The sequence below is a fragment of the Lolium rigidum genome, chromosome 4 (assembly GCF_022539505.1).
Source record: "Lolium rigidum isolate FL_2022 chromosome 4, APGP_CSIRO_Lrig_0.1, whole genome shotgun sequence".
Classification (NCBI taxonomy): domain Eukaryota; kingdom Viridiplantae; phylum Streptophyta; class Magnoliopsida; order Poales; family Poaceae; genus Lolium; species Lolium rigidum.
In genome coordinates this window covers 51,554,740-51,570,939 of record NC_061511.1, presented here as the reverse complement: position 1 = coordinate 51,570,939, position 16,200 = coordinate 51,554,740, and the positions used below count along the sequence as shown (strand labels likewise).

Sequence of the window (16,200 nt, the reverse complement as noted above, 5' to 3'; positions counted from 1 at the left end):
TCGTGGCTTGTGGAAGCTCCATCGTATGCCACTAGTAGCATCGCCCGCCTGACCCTTGTAGCATCGACTGCCTCCGTTCGAAGTGTCAAACTGCTATCGCACCACATGTTGCCTAACTTAGAAGCAACGAGTGCAACGTTGCATCCTTTGCTGCCATGGCCACACCAGAAGTGGGGACGGAGCACTGCGGCGGCGGGGCGCCTTGATGAGTAGCGCCATCGTCCATCCGGATTTCGGAGGAGGTGCGCGGATGAGCCCTTCGATGACGAGGAAGCGGAGGTTCGGTGTGGCGGCTCCATGCAAAAGCGAGTGGGGAACCGGAGTTGTCGGATGATACATGAGCGGCGTAGCACAGTCCGACGACCCGGGAGTCTGCGTTTTGGGGGACGACGCGATGCCGTAGAACCAACACGGAGGCGCACGATACAGGTGTAGGTGCTGGCGGGGGCGACAATTCGGGATGTAGGGGATGAGGCGGTGTAGAGGGACCACCGGAGGGTGAGACGAGGGAGGAGGAGCGAGGGCGGCAAGGATGCTCGGTAGCCAGCGAGGTGCGGGGCTAGGTCACCAGCGTGGTGGCGGCTCGACCGCGCGACGACGGGATATCGGTAGAGGTGTCATGTTCACACCTGGAAGATGGGTGGGTTTCCCAACCTTTTCTCTCGTGATTTCATGTGAAACCCTATTCCATGGGCCCACGACATCTACCCACTGGATTCGTGTCGAAACTAGGGATTCCATGAGAATTTTCTATATGCATTATTTGAAAAGGTTATAAGAACATAAAAATGAAAAAAAGATCAAGTTCTTACAATAGTAGGGTCAATGGCCTCGAAGTGAGGTTATGCACCATTAGCCCATAACTTGTATGTATAATAGTCCTATTTGTCAATCGACTGCTACATCAAAGTTATGTTTGTCTTCTCCACTTTAGAAAACCCATATATACTCATACTAGGACCCCATATAACAAGGGAAGAGTTTTCGATGGTTTTTGGCGTGATTTCATGTGTTCATCTATTTTGCAGGCCCCGTGATGTTTCCCCCTAGCTTTCCGTCTAGAGTGGTGATTCCACGTGAATTTACTCTTTTTGAGTTATAATGGGTCGCAATACCATGAAACCCGCAAAAGAGGCCAAGTTCTTACAAAAGTTGTCCTTGTGGCTTCGAAGTGAGCGTTTTGCACTATAAGTCTAGAATTTTTGTTTTGGGTAGTTATTTGTGTGAACTAGGAACCACTTTGCAAGAGTTGGGTCGGTCGCTTCGGAGCGTAGTTTTTTGCACCACAAGTCTAAAAGTGTCGTGACTTATAGTGTTTTAAGTGTGAAGGAAGTGTCACTTTAGAGTTGTGCATTGTCTTTTTACATCATCTTTCTATACCCATATCATGACCTCAATCAGAATGGGAAGATTTTTGACCCTTCCTCGCGTATTTTAGGAGAAACCTTGTTCCTTGGGTCCCGCGAACTACCTTGTAGATGTCCATCGAAAGTGTTGATTCCATTTGAGTTTCATATTACCCATTAGCTTCCCGTGGAAAGTGGTGATTCAATGTGGCTTTCCTCTTTTATTGTGGCATGATGGGTATAGGAACATGAAATATCCAAAAGAGGCCAAGTACTTACAAGAGATTGGTCATTGGACTCGAAGTGGGTGCTATGCACTATGAGTCCAGAAACTTCACACGAGATAGTCATGTTTGCGAAGGAAGTGCCACTTCATAGTTATGTATTGGTATTTCTTATTTACACCACATTTAAATACCCATATCACCCCCATGAACGAGAGTAAGAGTTTTGACCATTCCACACGCTATTTTAGGGGAAACCTTGTTCCTTGGGACCCGCGATGTCTACCTTGTAGTTGTCCATCGAAAGTGGTGATTCCATGTGAATTTCATATTACCTAGTATCTTTTCATCGAATGTGGTGATTCAATGTGGCTTTCCTCTTTCGTTCTGTCATAATGGGTCATAGCAACATGAAATCCCCAAAAGAGGCAAAGCGCTTACAAGAGATCGGCCAGTGGCCTCGAAAGTGCACTATGAGTCTGGAATCTTCGCGTGAGATAGTCAACGAGAATAAGAGTTTTGACCATTCCTCGTGCAATTTGAATCGAAACCTCGTCCCATGGAACCCACGACGTCTAACTCCCATCTCTTCGTTGAAAGTGGTGATTTCATGTGACTTTCCTTTTTATTTGTGTTATAATAGGTCACAGGAACATGCAAGATGGGTGGGTTTCACAACCTTGCTCTCTCGATTTCATCCGAAACCCTATTCCATGGCCCCCACAACATCTACCCATTGGATTCCCGTCAGAACTTGAGATTCCATGTGAATTTTCTATATGCATTATTTCAAAAGGTCATAAGAACATAAAAATGAAAAAAGATCAAGTTCTTACAATAGTAGGGTCAATGGCCTCGAATTGAGGTTATCCACCATTAGCCCATAACTTGTATGTATAATAGTCCTATTTGTGAATCGGCTGCTACATCAAAGTTATGTTTGTCTTGTCCGCTTTAGAAAACCCATATATACTCATATTAGTACCCCATACCACAAGGGAAGAGTTTTCAATGGGTTTTGGCGTGATTTCATGTGTTCCTCTGTTTTGCAGGCCCTTTGCATGCAATAAGCATTTGTTAAATCCAGCGTCTATTTCCTTTCCTTCAAACCAAACTTGGGTACTAGCCTACTACTCTAGCTAGCTTTGCCCATGACACTCCTGCTACATATGGTGATCGTAGCATAGAATTATCAATCCGTAAACTTTATTATAGTTTAGAGTGATCTTGCGATTCATGGTTTCTCGACTTTACGGGTTAAAAGGAGCACACGTTTCGTCAAACACTAGAAATCAAGCGAAACTTCCGATATGATGTAGAGATTCCAATTTTGATGATAACTAAATTCTGAGCACTAATATTAATTAATTTTTGATTCGTGGCGCTAACTAATTTTTAGCTGGTGAAAAAGCATATAATAATGTCTAAATTAATATGCATGGAAATTAAATCTGATTTCTCAGCTGACTTTACCATTCTCAATATATCATAAAAATGTCGCCGTTCTTAATAATTTGACTGTCTAATCAAGTGCTACAAAGTTAGTATGACCCGAAGTGAATATCCGTTTGAAGATATTCTAATAGCTTGATTTATAGAGTTAGTGGTGTTACACCAGTTCCCCGCAAAAAAAGTGGTGTTACACCAGTGGTGTAAACTCACTGAACTCGTGTGCGTGAACGTATGGTTGAATCCCAAGTTTGGAGCGTATATACTGTGAGGCCTCGATTGATTCAATTGCTTTGAGCCTATATACGGGCCTGTTTGGTGTGGCTTTTTTTGGCTTTTGGCTTTGGCAAAAGCCACCAAAAGCACCTAAATAGGTGCTTTTTTTGGCTTTTGGATTTTGGAAGCCAAAAGAATAGGATCTTTGTTTTTGGCTTCCAAAATCCAAAAGCCAAAAAAAGCACCTATTTAGGTGCTTTTGGTGGCTTTTGCCAAAGCCAAAAGCCAAAAAAAGCCACACCAAACAGGCCCTACGTGAGGCAGGATACATGTAGTGATCGACACACCTAGCTGATGATGCTACGCAGCTAGCTAGGTTTGGTCGGGCTTGCAACCCATGAACTGATCGTATACATGATCTATGTGACCGCCACATTTGGTTTTGGTTCCGTGTCAGTGACTTGCTTGAGCGTCTAGATGTGGGACTCAGCACGTGAGGTGTATACTCTTAGTTTTGATTCTGTCTCTCACTTCTCGTCTAGCTCGTGTTTGAACTCTGTCTGACATATTCGTCTATGGTGGGCCTTACGACACGAGTGCTGCTGTATTTGGTAGTACTCCCTATTTTCGAAGATGTACTTGTTGGTTTTATTTTCGAATAGATACATACACATTTAAACAAGGATACGGTATTTATTTTAGAACGGAGGTACGTATGCTTGTAAGCGGTAACGGGCAGCCACGGCGCCGCTAGTCTGGCCCATGTTATGTGCTTAAGTGAACAGCCACGGTCAAGCGAAAAAACATAACGGATCCTCGCGGCGCGTTACCTACCGCCACCTCGTCGCTTCGAGGCTCCACTGGAAGACTCCGTAGCCGCTCCAGGCCATGGCCGGCAAAATTCGCTCCCAATCTTCATGGCGATGGCGGCGGGCGCCATACCCGGAGAGACTACACCGTCGTCGCTGCTCCGCCCCAGGCACCCCCGCTCCCCCTCCGTTCCCCTTCTCCGGCCACCTCCACCCCGTCCGACGAGGTCCATGGTGAGTTGCCCGTGTTCAGTGAGATATGTGGGGAGCTGTTATAGGTAGCGACATGAGGAGGGCGGGGCGAAGTCCGTGGTGCCAACAGCGACAAGGGAGGCGACGGCCTGCCGGCATGGTGCAGCTGTGCGGCGGACCTAGCTGCCCACGGCTGCACATGTTGACGCGGAGTTGAAGATCTAGAGTTTCTGCTGAGTTTCCGCTTACTTCCTGGCGTTTCTACTGAGTTTCCGCTAACTGGCTGTTGTTTAGCGAGCTTAAAAGGGGCATGGCGGCCACCGCGGAACTAAGCAGGAATCAAGCAGGCAATATCTAAAACACATTCAATCAATACGGCGCAAACGGCAAGCTGACGGGCAGCCGTGGTCGTGACCACTTACATGTATAGAGGTAGGGCAGTAGCTACTAGGGCAACACAACTTATCCAACACTATCAATTACTACCTACTCCGTACTAGCTATATATACTCGCTGCACATTCCTTCATTTTTTGGACACTCGTATAGAGTAAAGTGAGTCGTCTAATTGGCAGAATCCCGCGCTATCTTAAATTCCAAAATTCACATGAAAAAAGCCATGGAAAGTGAGTTGGGCCAAGACGAGAACATCGTTTAGGTTTGTTTTGGGCCAACTTCACAATTCACATGAAAAAGAAGGCAGACCACGACTTGGAACCTCGTCGCCGCCGCCGCCGCCTCAACGCCGGCCGCACCAGCCCCTCCGCCGCTCGCCGCTCGCCGCCCACCCAACCCACCCACCCACCTCCCTCAATGTCGGACATCCCCACCCACCAAATCCCCTCCGCCCCCCTGTCCAACCCTTGCTCATCGCCTCCTGGACCCGCCGTCGCCGTCGAGGAGCACCGCCCGGCGCTGGACCTCCTCCATGGCGTCCGCGTCTACCTCTCCCACCTCGCCCAAGTCCCGATCTCCGTTTCCTGACCTTGATTTTATTCCTATTGTTCATGATCTGTCCCGTGCAGAAATTTTGGAGGGGGTCATGGCCGGCCTCCCCCAGCTGCTGCTCTGCTGGTCACTGTGTGCTCGCCAGCACGGCCAAGGAGACGCCGACGACCACGCACCAGGAGGAGGAGCTCGCACAACCCGACCACGGCGACGCCCACATAACAAGGTCCTCGCCTTTTCCCCCATCTTCCTGCCGTGCACTAACCTAGTTCTTCCCCACGATGACATTGTCAGTGTGCACCTCTCACACGTGAGCATATAGTTGTAAGAATGTCAGGCATTTCATTCTTGATGAGTGTGATAAGATGCTAGAGTCACTTGGTACCTTTTTATCCTCATTTCTTCTTCCATGTATACAGTTTTCTGGTCATATCTTCATGTATATGACACGTGCAAGTGTAGGTTCTGCTAAGCTATTCGTTGTATATAGTCAATTAGCAGTAGTAGTGACATGTATATAGTCTTTTGACAATTAAGTTCTTGCTTGGCTACTTGCCATGTGTTGTATGTAACAGTCCCAGGATGGGATTGTGGAAACTTGTATGCTGCCATGAATCAGCTTTGCCATGACGTTGATTGTTGGCTAGTTCTCTCGCTGATTAAGCATGTGCTCGAGATGATATCTTTGCCCCTGATTCATGTAACGAGAGCTCGAAAATAAATTTTCCTTTTGTTTTTGTATTTCAGGGGAGAAGTGGAGCTGGAGCTGGTCAGGAGGTAGCGATGGCTGCCGGATCTGGCTGGAAGGATGCAGTGGCCTTCTTTTTCGACTCCGCGGGTTTAGGTGAGTCCTCGGGTGGGCCATGGCACTAGACTCCGTGGATTTATGATATGGTGCCAAAGTACATTCAAGTAATCCACAAGTCTTGTTTTTTGACATGATGATCCGTGACACCATCACGCCATGTTTGTATTGGTGTGTTGCAATTCTATTGACATGTTAGGCCAATTTCGAAATCTGATCCTTCTTGTTAAATCCGCCCTATCTGACCATCATGTTTTGTTCTTGTTCAAGGAAAAGGAACATCCTTGCTACTAAGTAGCTTAATGACTGGTTCTATTTGTTAAATAAAATCCTGCTGATCTTTGTAAACAAGTAGAAAGAAGTAATTGTTGACAAGTCCTAGACAGGACGCAGAATCAATCATCGATAAGGATCTGTTGCCTTTCTTGGAAATTGTTTTAGCTTTATCAGTTCCTTGTGTAAATTAGAAGTTTGGAATTAGACCAGTTCCTGATTCCTGTAACTTGAGATCCAAAATAATTTGTCTTTTCGTTTTTGTATTTCAGGGATAAGTGGAGCTGACCCAGAAGGTAGGCAGCGGTTCCTTCTTCGAATCCGTGGGTTTAGGTGACTACTCGGGTACCCATGACACCAATTCTTGATTTACTTGAGGCTGGCTTAGGACCATACCATGGCTATATGTTGGTGTTATGAGAGTGTCACCTCTTATGTCCTTTCCATTTCTTTGAGATCATGCTTTGCGTTACTTTCTAGAGGCTGGTTGCACTTGTTTGAGGCTATCTGTTTAGATTAATGTTTGAAGCTACTTGCTATAATTTTGTACGAGGTAGAGGTAGAACCTGGAGCCACACTAAACCAAAATTTTCATATAATTTGGGCTGAACCTTGATCTTTAGTTACTATTATTAATGTGTCTGGTTACACTTGTTTGGAGCTGATCTGCACTAAAGTGGCTAAGTTCCGATCCATATAAGTGCCGGGATTATTATTGTTTTGCTTAGCTGATTCCTAAAATGAATTCTGTTAGGAAGCTCATTGATGCCTGTGCTGGATGTTCCTAGTTTTAATAAGAAAGAGTAACACAACTTCCTTTTTTTCAGCAGGTAAAGAAAGAAGAGCAAGAAATCTTCTTGGTGCTGTAGTCAGGAAGCGCGAACCAGACGTCCCGTCGTATGTAGTCCGCTTATATCTGTAGTACACCTTTTCGGTCCTTGTAATATTCGGTAGTACTCGATGTTGTAAAATCCATTTTGGTAATGCTCCAGGCTTTGGAAGTTGTAGCAATTTGGTAAATGTGCACGTGGGTGATGGTTGCTCCTAGCTCGAGTTTCTTTGTGTTAGACTTGTCAGCAAGGTTGGATCGTGTGGCTGTACAAACATTTATTCTACTACTATATTGTTTGATTTGTGGTCTGAATGTTACAAAACGATGAAAGGTCATGGCAAAATTTTGAGTACTATGGCTAATTAAACTTGCATTGACTTATTAGCTTAGTTTCTTTCTCTTAATTAACTGCACTTTTTTGTGTCTCAGATGGACCAGGTCGATCAGATGAGAAGGTCCATCGGTTTGCGGAGGATGAATTAGTATATCACTTATCTTTCATTTGTGCATACAGACGCAGCGTTGCTACCATACACGCACACATAGCGGGAAATAAGGGAAAAACTGAGACCCGGAAATAATTGGATCGATTGGGATTTAATTAGTTTCCAAATATAGCGCCAAAATTTTCGTTTTGAGCTGCGCGGTAATCTCCACTAATCTAGCTGAAACGTCCTCTAAAAAAAATGTTGAAACGGCATACAGACTTATTCCAGATTGACCCAGATGGAACATCGATCCCTCGCGCGATCCACCCATACCATGTGATCTGAAGGGCAAATCCTGCATATTGATGATCAAATGTCAGCATACCAAGCACCAGACTCAAGGCTACAGAGTTAAAAACTGTTTGGAATATTTAAAAAACCCCAACATGTGATGTTCCTAGTTTCTTACTTAATAGCAACCTGACAATGAGATGACGATCCGCGAGTACTGCATGATCCGCTCCCGTAATCAGGCTTGCCCTGCCTCTGGCCCCCACCAGCATCGAACACTTGGATGGATTTCAAATCTGATTGAACTGGACGGCCGCGAGGATTATTAGGTGGAGGGCAGCCATGGGCCATCAAGAAACAAAGGTTCAGCAAAACATGATTGGTGTTCATGGTTTGATATGGAAACTTTGAGGATCGGAACGATTATTAGGTTTCCTCCTCTCGCCCCCGCGTGGCGACGGGGGGAAACCCTAGATAGCCGTCGCCATGGGGCGTGGCTAGGCTCTGCCTGGTCGTTGCCGGCGGCGGCGGGGCATGCTCGTCTCCTGGTGGGGTGGATCGGCGCGGGAAGGATCCTCCCTAGTTGGGTGTGGTGCGCTCGCCGGGCACCACGGTGTGCTGGCTGCTCGATGCGCGGCGGCGTGAGCAGCGCGCCTAGGGCATCGGCAGCGCGGCGGACGGCGACCTGGGCGCCGATCTAGGCGGCGTTCTGGTGATGGTGGTGGTGGCCGCTGGCGGCGGGCCATGTCGGCGGTGGAGGTGCGACAGACCAGATGGGTGTAAGCCCTAGGTCGGTCTTCTCCTTTCCCTCTCCGTAATCTTGGTTGTCGCCGGTGGAGGGTCGGCCGATTGCAAGGCGTCTCGCCGCATTGCCTCGGCCGGCCTGGGATGGTTGGCGGCGTTGCATCGGTGCCTCTGTCGGGGCGGCTAAAACATTTTGGCAAGTTATTACTTTAGCCACACCCCAAATTAATTAATTACCCGGATTACTTGCTATAAACTCGGGGAAAACAAATATTCCATGATGGCTCTCCCCTATAAACTAGGAAGTTGATTGGGTGGGAAAAAAAACTCACCCCTAAAATCACGACACATTAATTCTATATACTCCCAGATTTTGTAGCTCAATTTAAGTTTCGTCCTTGATCCGTGGGATTAGCCCTTGGACATGAACAAAGTTGAGCAAAACTCGAGCCCACCCACAGAAACACATTACCAGCGCCTCCTCCCTCCCAGTCCCACCGAACTCCTCCACATCCGCCGCCGGCAACTCCTCGCTCCGCCGACCACCTCCCCGGAACCCCCTCTCTCTATCCCACCGATTGGAGCCACCCAAATCGGGCACCCCCTGGAGAAACTTCTGCCTTTTTCCTCCATGGCGGGCGGCGGTTCGGCAGAGGATGTTGGTGAGGCGGAGGCAAGATTGGGCGTCACCGGCGGAGGAGCAGGAGGTCCACGACGACGGTGGCGCCCCTGCAGCGGGTGGTGGTGACCGGGGCGGCTCCGCGCGGGGCAGATGCGACCCTGGCCTTCACCGACGCCTCCGCTGGCAGCAGCCACGGCGGGATGCTCGTGGTGGGGGACAGAGAGGCGGGAGCAACCATTAGGATCAGTCCTAGCTGGAAGGGAGATGCCCTTGACTCCGACATTGGTATCTCAAGGTCGAAATTTTTCTCTCTCTGCCTATGATTTATTTGGGTGCTGAATATTGCTACTAGTCATATTTTCTGTAGCGAATTTGATGCATAAGGGTTCCTAGTATCTCAAGTTGGGCATCTTCTGTGTTTGATTTATGTGCATGGTTTGTTCATTTTACTCCCATATCTTCTCATGCACATTGTGAGCCTGATGTAGATGATTCCATTGGTTCATGGTCTTTGATGCTCTGTATTGTACGTTTCTCTACCATCTGTGCTCCTACTCTAGCCTCCTCGCTGTTCCGACCAAGACCTGAGAGGCGACAAAGCTGATGATCCAAGCTTGCTGCTACTGCTCCTTGCCTCCACCGACAGCCCTTCTTCTGCCAAAAGGAGGAGATCTAGTAAATCCCTCATTCATATCTATGTTTGTTTTGTGTGTTGAAGTAGTAAGAGCTTGCACCTTTTTTAATCCAACGCAGAATAATAATTTGAGCACATCGGATGCTTCATGAATTGCTTCATGCATTGGTTGGTTCAGTTAGGTTTGAGTGTATGCCTCCTAATTTTGTTTGCTGTACATGTTGTTTACTATCTAAAATCAGAGCAAAAAAGGAGAGCTTTGGAAATTATGATAGCGCTACTCAAATTGGTAAAGAGAAAGAAAGAAATCGTTATAACTAGACCTGTATAGGAAATTAGGCATAACAGCGATGCTCATTGAATCTGTGTTGTCACTTCATTGGAGAAAATAAAGTTGGATCTCTATCAACTGATGCTATCTTTCAGTGTTTTTTTCTCTTTCTTTTACAATTAGGGATGAGGTTGGTGGTGCATACAGATGTATACCTGTGTATATCTGGGTAAATATACACATGTATAGTTCTGTGCAATCTGTTATGGTGCCTGATGTTCTTCTTTTAGGCAGTAGTACTTTCCATGAGCGCCTCATTTTTTGCCCCTTGTTTTTGTACGAGTTGAAGGGTGTTGAAGCTTCCATTTTGGTATTGAGTACAAAAGAGAGATAATATAGTGCATGCCAAGTTGGTACAAAGGAGACATACATGCTATCTTTCAGAGTTTCCATTTTTCTATTTTTGTTTGCTGTAGATGTGTAGGCTTAGTAGTTGTGCTTCTTTTTTGTTTTGACTGTTTGCTGTTTGCTATGCATAGACAGTACTAAAAACTTGTTCATTTTCAGGTTCAAAGCTCATCGGAGGAGGAGGAACTGAAGAGAGCAACATTGGGAGGCAGCCTCATAGGGGAAGCGTGAGGAGGAGGAACACCATTGCAGCCTAACGATCATGACGACAGCGACAAGGAGAATGTGTCGTATGGTGATCAGCTGACAAAGCAAGCCTCAAATCGGCAAGATTTTGCATCCCAGTGAAAGTGAATACAGAGTACGGAAGCTGATGTTAGTAATGTGCTATCCCAGTGAATACAGAGCATAGGGGAAAGCTCAAGAGAACAATTCATAGGCCATTTAGAGTGAGGACCAATGTTAGTTTTATGATTGCATCCCACATTGCACGTTTTTGTGAAAGATTTTGCAATGTGTTGCTGACTCACTCTTTGTGCTGCATGTAGGAAATACAAGTTCTGAAAGAAAACAAGACTGTGGCCAAGAAGAACAGCATGCAGTACTGAAGGATGAAACTAGACGAGTGATGGTAAGTTGAATGACTCAAGAGTGCATGACAACAGCTTCCAGATTTGTTAATCTTTGACAATCGATGGTTACTCATTGTTCTTTTTGAATGTACTACTATGATGCAGCAAACTGGAAGATGTCCTGATGGAAAGGGGCGAGATAAACTGACTTGTGGAGATAAACAGGTGACCATTTCTCTATCCAAATCAATAAGTGAAATAATGTTTAGTAATTGTTACCTTTTCCAGTTGGAGGTTAATCTGTGTTGGTCTGTTACCAAATCAAAGCTTGTATGTTTGTTGAATGTGGTCCGTTGCTAAAGTAGTTGGGGCTGAACGCAGTACATAATAAAAGTTCCAAAATTTTAACTGATAACAAAGCTTGCCTTTTTGGACTAGCGATGTCTGTTTCTTTCCTCAATTTATGCAATTATCTGAGTGAATTCAAGTACTACTTTGGTGAAGAGATATGGCATTTTTCAGTTATCGAAATGTTCATTTCCATTGGCTGATTGTTTGATCCTTTTCATATCAGTATTACTTGACAACCTGTATGCTCCAAAGGAAGAACCTGTATATATATTTCTTTTGCTTTGGTCCTGTGTTGGGAGTATTTTCTGGAGCTTAATTTTCTTGCTGCTGCTTTTGTTGTGTACATGGAAAGTTTATTCCTAAATGTGCGCATCCATACTGAGTTGCTTCTCTGATGAAGTGGTCTTGTGATCCTACAGTTGTGGCTTTTGGTGATCCCTATACTCTTTTATTTATTAAACTAGTTGTTTGGTCGAGTTGCTGAATGTAAAGCTTAAATCTGGCTTTGCATCGAATGTGGGATGAATTAACCTGGAGCTTTTTGGAACTGATCTGGACTAGTGGTTCAGCAAAGTAGTTAGATATTTTGTGAGTTATAAAGCCTGAATGCATACAGTATTTGTCTCGGTTTTGTCTGTTACAATTTGTAGAAGAATGTATTGCTGGCAATCTGTTTCACCATGCATGTACTGTCCTTGTTGCGAATGGGCATAATTGGTTCATTTGCCGTTTATTGCGAATGGCCCAATTGCTTTTTGTTATTTCTTTGCCCTCTGCACCATTAGAAGATGTAGTGCAAAATGTACAGATTACCTCTCTTAGCATCATTTTTTTGAAGCTGTAGTTGGGTTTGGCAGTTGAGATGGTGAACTAATGGTTAGTAATTGTAACCTTTCCCGGTTGGAGGTTAATCTTTGTTGGCCCTGTTGTGGTCTTGCAGGTTCCAGTTGGCAACGGAGGAGGCTGGAGAAGCATGAGGTTGCTGTGGTGGAGGTCTCTCTCGTTGGTGTAGATACATGTTTAAGGTGAGCTTGTTTGGACACGGCGGCGGTGTTTTTATACTATGTTTGGAATGTTAAACCTGGAGGTCGAGTTGTTTGTATTCTTTCCGAGCCCTCCCGCCAAGTCAAGTTGTTTGTATTCTTTCCGTGCGAGTAAAGCAATCGGAATGGAGAGATGTGCTGCTGGCCCTGTGGTATAGAAGAAGTGTAGGTACAGTAGTAGTAGCTAAATTTATCAGGGATGCAGGCTTTTTTTTTGTGGGTACAGGCTTTTGTTTTTCGTCTGAATTGGTAAGTAAGGATTTATGCTGATCAATGATGATTGCGTACAAAGCACTTCATTGAACCATTTTGTTGGTCAATGAACATACTGTGAACACTAAAGATTGCTAGATATGTCAGCAAGGAACAAACTCCTGAGGTTATGAACATATAAAATCCAATGTCTTGATTTCATCATGGTGTTTTTTTTTTTTTTTTGCTTGATGGCTCGCCTTTGTCTCTAGTCTCGTCTGTACTGAATGTGCTTATTGTTGCATTTTGTAGGACTACAAGGCCCTGTTTGAGGGTGTGAAAAAATTAACATGCAGAGATCATGTTTCGTTAAACATTGCATGCTGTAACAACAAACATGAAAATAGAGAATATAATCAAGTAAACACGAGTCAAATAGTTAATGCGGAAAACCCAAACCAGGAACAAAAATCACAGGTGCATGACCATGACAGTTCCACTTGGCGCGATGTTGCCTGTGAGTGGTTAAACAAACTTTTACATTCAGTTCTAGTTAATTCACTTATGTGCTTCCTCTAGATTTAATAACTTGCTCACATATTCTGCTTGTCAATGCTGCATAGCTAGATCTGAAGCCAGGTTCATAGTTACTGTTCTGTGGGTTCATCTTTCTTGTCTATAAATCTATCTTGTTGCCATTTAAACCTGTGAATCGTCTACTTCGCCACTTGTTTTCTTATTCTAGGTTGCAGCTTAACCGACAACACTACAATTGGATATTTTCATGATTTAGAACCCTCACCGATCACCATTGCCATGTTAATGCTTTTGCAGGATATTGGCCAGGCTGCCCTTTCTGACAGGCACTGAAACTGCCACTGCTGCATCGGCCTTGTATCAGCCAGTAAGAATAAGATGCTTTGCTCCCAACTAAACTAACCTGCATTCACCCTGTTTGTTTCCCATGTCTGGAGTTTCTCCTGCCGTGACAAACCATGCCAATTTCTGAATTTAACCTGCACGCTTATGAGGTACTGCATTTTTTATGTGGCGTAATAATTCAAATAGCGCACCAAGACATATACACCTTTTGCGTACTTAAGAAATCGTATATACCAACTTGTCTAGATCAGTTTAATTTAGTCCCTGGATATACATCACATTGATTACAGGTTGTATGAACTTGATTGTTATCTCTGAACTATTTTAACTTAACACTCCCAATCTGTTATTGTGTTTTTGCACTTTGAGTTTTCAGATTCTAGTTTGCTAGCTGTTGTGTTGATGCATCTCAATGACTAATGAGTAGTTTGTTTTATATTCCTCCAGCGTGATCTCACAACTTCACTACAAATCAGAAATTTTTGAGGAAGAAACATGGAAGAAGGTTATAAATATCCAGCCAAAATACTGAAAAATGGTGTGCTATCATCTGACCCAGCTCAAGCAGTTGTGGTGGACTCGGGCGAGCAGAGTAGGAGCACGGTGAGCTGCCTGTCGAGGTGCACAATGAGGTGTCGAGTAGCGGCAAGCTTCGGAGGATTACGATGAGCTGGTGAGGAGGACTGGGACATGAGCATGGTGAGGATGCGGAGCTCGGCACTCGCGACGGTGGCGCAGCGATCAACGGAGGATCGCAATGAGAGGTTCTGATGATCTGCCAGACGAGCTGCCGGAGTGGCCTGTCGAGCTACCGGATAACCTGCGGCCGCCCTGGTGGAGCGGATGATCGGCAGCATCGGAAAAGATTGGAGGTGAGCCAGAGCAGGAAGAAGACGAGACGGGCGTGGGAGCTGCTGCGGAGGCCTCCGGCGAGCTACTGCGCGTGAGATGAGGATCTGATCGCGGAGGAGCTGGTGTGCGTGAGATGAGGATCTGATCCCTGTGATGGCTCGCGGGCGGGAGAATGGGAATCGTGGTGGACGGCGGAGACGGTGGCCGGAATTTTAAATGTTGATGAAACTAGGTAAATTTGTAACGGATAGAATATATATTGGTTTATTTGTAATTTGTAAAATGAATAGAGCATGCGCAGCTCTCTTTTCGGGACGGATGGAGTACCACTTTCTTCAATTGTATTGTATGTAAGAGCATCTCCACTCGTCTCCCCACAGAGCCCCCCACGGCCACTTTTTTTCATCCGGACGGCGAAAAACGGCCCAGTCAGGCCCCCGGTTCCTCGTTTTGGTCCGGATTTGAGCCTATTTTCGTCCGGACTCCCCATGCCATCCTCGGTTTCCCGGGGTCTCCCGGGGACTCCCGATGAAGCTAAACCAACCGCCCACGCCCACGTGTCTCCTCTTTCGTCCGGATTCCCCGAGCCATCCTCTTTTTCCCCGAGAAACGCCGCTTGGGGAGCACACGACTGGAAAACTACTCCTCCCCACGCCAAATCTTCCTCCAATCCGGACGAAAATTTCGCCGGATTTGGGCGTGGGGAGCGCCAACGAGTGGGGATGCTCTAATATATGAATCGAAGAGGCACTTGCACCGTTGGTAGTACCAACAGTGGTTAAGATTTATCAAAATTTGGATGAATCTATCTAGTACTATTTAGATGCATTTGAATTTAAACAAAATTTTGACACTTTTGGTGGGGACGGAGCAAGTAGTAGTGATTTTTTGACTAAATAGTAAGCAAATGCCCATGCCCAGCCTCTTTTTACTTCCCATAAAGTCCCGACTCACGTTTTATCCTCAAATCCCGGCCGCCGCCGGTGAGGGCATCTCCAGCGGCGCGACGCAAACGGACGCTGAGCGACCGCTTGTGTCCGACCGTTTGTGTCCGCCGTGACCGAAAATGCGTCGTGCACCACCTCCAGCGGCGCGACGCAAAGTGATCGGACCGTCCGCGGAGACGCAAACCTGGCCCAAAGTGATCGGGCCGTCCGCGGAGACGCAAACCTGGCGATGCCTCGAGACGCTCAAGGACGCCGCCGCCAACGCGAGGCTGGAGCAGTGCCTGCAAGAGGACGCGGCGGCGCACCGAGCCATAGCGGCCGCGTGGGAGGCGGCGGAGAAGCAGGAGACGAAGCGACGCAACGACGGTGCCGGCCCGTCAGGAAGCAAGTAGTCTAGGCCTATAGATCTAGTTTGTATAGTTTTTATGCATTTTTATGTACTACTTTTGAATGTTTTTAACTATGTTGCAATTCAAAAAATGGGTCGCCCCGGTGGGAGCACACCCAGACGCAAACGGACGAGCGGATAAAATATGTCCGCGGGGCAACGCAAACGGACGGTCGCGACCACTTTTGGGCGTCCAAAATGCGTCGCGCCGCTGGAGATGCCCTGAGTCGGCCAGAATTCATTCGCAGGAATGGGACGTACAGTAGAAAAAGAAAGGTGCCTTGTTGGTCCATGTGAAGTCGATCCGTCAATGAATGAGCAGCGTGACATACATACACCAGCAGCAGCAGCCCCCTTCAAGAGAAACAGCCTGGTCAACTGGAGATGGAATTAAACTCAATCCCGAGCAGCTCCACGCCACCCGACCGCACCCGTCCATGTGCGACGCGTCGATTCCGGTCCCCTTTCCCATCCCGTCCCGT

The 16,200-nt window shown here is 46.3% G+C and overlaps 1 long non-coding RNA gene and 1 pseudogene across 1 annotated transcript; both read left to right on the top strand.

The window, feature by feature from the left end:
• Positions 1 to 5,937: 5,937 nt before the first annotated feature.
• Positions 5,938 to 7,348, top strand: LOC124706401. The gene is made up of 3 exons (XR_007004408.1): positions 5,938 to 6,027; positions 6,534 to 6,594; positions 7,089 to 7,348. It is a non-coding gene; the product is annotated as an uncharacterized LOC124706401 (long non-coding RNA).
• Positions 7,349 to 10,753: 3,405 nt separating this feature from the next.
• LOC124647035 overlaps positions 10,754 to 16,200 on the top strand; it is a 9,652-nt pseudogene continuing 4,205 nt past the window's right edge.